This window comes from Triticum aestivum, chromosome 3A, assembly GCF_018294505.1.
Source record: "Triticum aestivum cultivar Chinese Spring chromosome 3A, IWGSC CS RefSeq v2.1, whole genome shotgun sequence".
Taxonomy (NCBI): Eukaryota; Viridiplantae; Streptophyta; class Magnoliopsida; order Poales; family Poaceae; genus Triticum; species Triticum aestivum.
Genome location: NC_057800.1, coordinates 322,355,724 through 322,361,597, shown reverse-complemented (window position 1 = coordinate 322,361,597; position 5,874 = coordinate 322,355,724). Strand labels below are relative to the sequence as shown.

General features: G+C 44.9%; 1 long non-coding RNA gene across 1 annotated transcript; it reads right to left on the bottom strand.

Moving 5' to 3' along the window:
* Window positions 1-673: 673 nt before the first annotated feature.
* LOC123061240 (uncharacterized) lies at window positions 674-4,985 on the bottom strand. The gene is made up of 2 exons (XR_006428804.1): window positions 1,518-4,985; window positions 674-1,009 (listed from the first exon to the last, which is right to left on the bottom strand). It is a non-coding gene; the product is annotated as an uncharacterized lncRNA (long non-coding RNA).
* Window positions 4,986-5,874: the final 889 nt, after the last annotated feature.

Below are 5,874 nucleotides of genomic sequence, written 5' to 3'. Positions count from 1 at the left end.
TGAAGGATGAACGGACAGCCATCACAAGGGGTTGGCCTAGGGTCGTGCGCAACGCATGGAGGGCACAATATGGGCATTCCGGTTCACCTTCTCCAGCAACCAGAATGTCTTTCGCCTCTCTCTTTACAGCCTTTAGTACAACTGTGGTTCATCATTCTTTACTTGGTGCTTATGTAGTTCTTCAATACTAGTAGACCCATTGCGCCAAACGGCGCAGAGACATGCTAAATCCATGTGCGCGATGAAAAAATTATCCATGGTTTAATCCCTTTAATAGGATATATGATGGATTGTTGTCTACACTGAGATGTATATACACATTTTAATTTGATAAATTCATATGCGCGGTGAAAAAATATACATGGTTTAATCCTCTTTAATAGGAAACATGATGGATTGTTGTTTACACTGAGATGTATATACATATTTCAATTTGATAGCACATAATACTTGCTACATGTTCACAGAGACCCATTTAAGATTATGTTTGCATTGAGAACATTGTACTTGAACAAAAAATTCATAGACTTTGTTTAAAATTATATGTACCTTTAAAATCATGAGTGCTTTCAAAATATTTTCATTAGTTAGGAGCTTTAGGTTTGAGCAAACATGTAAGATTGGAGCTTTAGCCCTTCTGTATAAAAATAATGAAGGAGCATCAAACATTGAATAGCAGTTGAACAATAGTTGAAAACACCTCCATAATAGCAATAGCTATCGTCTATGACATTTGTTTTATAACTATCAAACATTCATAAAACATCATTTCTATTGAATTCACATAACAAGTATTTATGGTAAGGGGTACCATCACATAGATCAAAGAAAAAAGAGGGATTAATCAATAGTTCATAACTGAAGCATCGACCACTTGCATGGTGGTAGGAGCAAGTTGCGGTACATATTCTGAAGCCTTGCAGTGCTCCATGGTCAGCCATGCATCTTCATACGCACATCTTCGCTGCAACCGATGCATGCACCTCAAACAACATGCTGGTGTTTTCACCTGATAAAATAGACAGTGACACAAATTTATTTGCCAGAAGCAAATTGTACCAGCGACTTGTATGAAATAAATGCAATGTTTCATTAAGATCACTATCCAGCTATTTTTAATAAAAGAATCAAAACTGAATCCAGAAATTAAATGATGTTTTCCCCTGTAATACCTGGTTACAGTATAAACAAAATTAATCCTATCGTAGAATAACCATTATAACCTACTAAACCCAACCTGATAAAATGATCCATTTCAATACAAAACATTTAAAGTCATTAATCGCCAGTAGGTAAAAAAATTGGAATAGAATCATGGCACAAACATAGCTTGTATTGTCGTTTACCGAACAAAGGAAATACAAACAATAGTATGCTTAGTGTATGCAAGAAAATAATCGTACTTCAGTTATACATTACACAAAGGTAGATCCAGAAGAACACTTGGCTGACCACATAAGAGTACAATTATGTAGCAGCAGCATATACCCATAACAGCTTTAATAACAGGATGTTACCTAATCACATTATGGCCAACGAGAGCTATCCGGCGGCATCAATAACCTGATTGGTACCTAAGAACAATAGAAAATTCTTTTAGTAACAGTCCATGTAGAGTATGGCATCTAAACCTTCTAACATAAACATAATTACATAAATCTTATAGAAATAAGGAATTGAACAAAAAGAGAACAAATAAAAGGAGGCACACACACTTCTAATGCAAACCAAGCCAATTATCAACTTAGTTTTTAAATTTCACAGAACATCAGCTTAATCGTTGACTAAAAGATGGTTGCCATGGTAACATAATCTTTCTCTCATGCCTTGCTCATTTAAAAGACAGCACAATCAACTACTTATTTCATACACCAGAATAAACTTCACATCAGATGCTTCCAGAAGGAAAATATATAGATGGATACAGTAGGGGCCTCCCCTGCTGTTATATGGAGCAATTTCTATTGGAAGATGACAAAACTGTCAAGGACTAAAACAAAGAAAAGTTTCGCTGAAGCATTTGTAGAATGGCGATACAAAATAATAGGAGTACGGCTAGGAATGAATATTAACGTAAGGTTTATGATAATAGACTCGGAAATTTAGGTCCAAATAAAGAAATAAGCCTTGTCACCTGATGCTTGCTCCACTATACCACCTCTTCTGGCTAAGCAGGGAAGGCAGGAATGGAGAGGCACGGCTGATACATAAAGTACCCTAACCTTTGAAAGACGTAGTAATAGAATACTCAAAACGTTCACCTCATAGCTGACCCACAATTCACATATACATAGTTGAGCATGCGACCTAAAGTATCATAGTTATGTCCAAAAAAGAAGAAATAGCATGTTGTAAGTGTAATATCCACAGATACATAGTTGAGCTGCAACCTAAAGTATCCTTACCTGTCAGAGCTATGCTAATAAAATATTCAAAAGCTTCATTAAACATAGCATCATATTGGCCAGCTACGGCAACAGTGTACGGTCATCAAAACATGTAGGTGCAGTGTGTAGACCTATTCACAGGTTAGCTGAAGCGGCATGAAAATTTAAACATTAGCTGTTACGATATTATTCATCGGCAAAGCAGTATGTGCTACCATCAGCGCGACATTACAGGGTGGCGACTTCGGCCTCTGTGCTCTGTGGTCGCAAGTTTTCTAAAAAGCAAGATGGATGAATAGCTACCTCAGAAGCGTTGCTCCCGGAGAATTGTAATCCACTCTTTTTAAAATGAACAGGGAAAAATTGCAATGACCAAGATGTACACTTCTTCATTTACGTACTCGTATATCAAGGTCTAGAGTATATCTATCCAAGTCATGACAGATTCAAACCGAAAGCAAAGTAGATTTTAGGACAGAGCTATATTGTGACCAAACATGTAAAGAAGAGAATTCTGTTGTGCAAGAGTACTTTTAGTATATTATGACCAAATTAGCTCATGAACTTATAATCAAAAAGGACATGCATAGGGAAAACAGTTCCCAAACAAAGTACAGAGAAAAGGAACGCCCAAACAAATATGTTGACGAAGGCAAAGGAAGAAGACCATGTCATATTTGAATGAATATATAATCTATTGCAGACCTTTCCTAGTAGAAACACAGTGACAAGCTAGCACAAGATGCATCAGCTTACGTATTTTAAACCCCTGCATTGACAGGCATGGCTGATTACATTACAAAGGCGTATAACCTGACATATAGGCATGGACACTAATACTATGAATTGTTTATGCCCCATGCCCAACTGCCATGCCCCTAGTCTTGCTCATATCAAGCACAACAGCAGCAAAGCAAACAAAAATGCAGCCACTCAACACTTGGAAAACAGAAAAGAGTGAACATACGCAAACAAATTAAACTGACGGAGATGCCCAGCCTCTGGTCAGCTGCTCAAATATGCTCTCCGGCTCTCCGCCACTAAGGGGAAATATGGGATATATTTTCTTAACATGAAACATTAAGTTGTAGATGTAGATAAAATATTTAGTCTGAATGCACATCATTTCTTCGAGCATCACATATTCTCAATTAACCAACAACAATCATGAAGCACATACCTGCCCATGTCGTAGGCCATTAATATTGCCTCCAGTTCTTGATGGACTCCTTCAACAGCGTAATGTCTTCCATCTGTAGCAATTCAAAATTCAGCAACAAAGGTAACAAGACTAGTCAGAGAGTGGTAGCAGAAGAAACACGTTCAACCAATTCCAGAGAAACAGAGAGTATGTATAGGAACTTCCCACAGAAGTAACAATGCAATGCCATTTCATATTTGTAGCAGGTTAGTTTTTGAGGGATTCTGGTAAAAAAATCTAGATTGTTTAAGGCTACCTCTTTCCAGATAAAAATGTAAATTCAGTAAGCATGTGGATAAGAATAAAATGCAACTCCCTATCTTCATTAAACTTTTGAGTTCCTACTAAAAATTTAAAAGGACGCAATTAATCACTGGAAAGTACTCCCTCCGTTCGGAATTACTTGTCGCAGAAATGGATGTATTTAGATGTATTCTAGTTCTAGATACATCCATTCTCGAGACAAGTAATTCCGAACGGAGGGAATAGCATCTCATAGTAATTTAGCTATTTGCTCAAGTTGTTTTGCACACCTCTTCCTAAAAAAAAAGTTGTTTTGCCCACCTCTGTCAGTTTGCCCTTCTTTACTGATAGTTTGTTCTTTAGCCAAAATTGGCTGTTGAATCCATTTTATACCAGAAAAGGGATACTCAATGTAAAAGAGAACTTTCATCCAAAACTAAAAGAAAAAAAAGAACGGACGGCGCCCAACTGAAGTGGCCGGTGGGCATCGGCAGCAGGGCTAGGCCATCTTCCTTGCTGGCTCTGTATTCCCCGTCTTCCTTGGCGTTGACCAATCTTCCTTGCTGGCTCTGTCTCCACCTCTCCTCCTCTTGGCGTTCACCGTGGTGGTCAAGAGCAGGAAAGGAGGAGAGGTGGGAATGGCCTGCGCCGGCTGGTGTTCCTCTCCCATCTGCTGCTGCACCTCCCTCTCATCTTTCCTCTCTATTTATACCTCCTCTCCTTCCTTCTCTACTTCCCACATCTCTCTCTCCCTCATGGCGCTGGATCGAATCGAGCGCCCCAGCCGTCGCCCTTTGCCTGCAGGTCGCCGCTGATGCTGGAGACGCTCGCCCCCGTGCCCGCACGCCTCGGATCCGGCGGGATCCTCTACGCCTCCACTTCTAGCGAGAAGACCCTGGCTGCAGCCGCGGCTTGTTGCGTACTCCCCGCCGGCTTCGTGCCCAAAGGCTCGCCATGGGCATCCCCTGGCTCGCGGTGGCGGCGGCCCCTGACCTCTTGCGCGGCCGCTTCCTCGCGGTGGCGTGGTCATCGGACAGAGAGGAGCGAGGCAGAATGGGGGAGGTGGATGACGAGGAAGAGCGTTAGAGCATCTCCAGCCGCGCCCAGGAAGGCCTCCCACGCGATTTTTTCTGCACCGGCACCGAAAAAACGACCCATCGTGTCCCAGAAGCCTGATTTTCGCCGGCATAAACCGAAAACAGTGTCGACAGACCCAGGCTGAACCCGGCGCGCTGGGGCGCCCGGGGACGTCGGGGCGAGCTGCTTTGGCGCGAAAAAGCCGCGGGCCAGCCGCGTCAACGACACAGCGCCTCGTCTTCCCCAACGGTCTCGGTTCCTGCGGGGAATTAATGGCAAGGTTGCCGCCGGTCAGTCTTGCCATTGATTCCTCACAGGCGGCGCGTCACGGGACGGCGCACCAACGCCTCCTCTCCCTCGCACGCGTACACACTGGCGCGGCGCGGCTATATAGCCGGTGGCCTCACTCGCATGTGCCCACACCAGCCCCGTCCCTCGCCGCCGCCCAGCCCCTCCCTCTCCCTCTCTACCTTTCCCGAGCCCGTCGCCATGGCAGAGCGTTTCCCCGGAGACGAGGCGGCGGCCAACGGCTTCGGCCGCCGTTCGCTGCGCGAACAGGAGTCCTGGCTCCTATTCCAGGCGAACATCCCGGCGCCGCCGGACATGCGCGCCGGGCCGACAGGGTGGAGACTCAGCGACGGCGGAGTGCTCATTCCCCCGTTGCCCGACGCCGTGGCCAAGCCCAAATACTTCGCCGAGGAGGTCGAGGTCGTACGCGCCTCCCTTACCGACGCCCAGCTCTCCCTTCCCCAGTACGCCGCCGACAACCACGCGGCTTGGCCGGCGTACTTCGAGCGCCGCCAGCAGTAGCGGTTGGCGTCCACCAACGGCGCGCCGGTGGTCGGTGGCCAGAAGAACAGCGAGGGGCGCCACCTGTGGTGGGGTGTCCCTGGCCACACACTCGAGGGCGTGCTGACGTACCTCGAGGGCGGCAACGACCCGCCGTTAGCGTACCCGGCGAGGGTG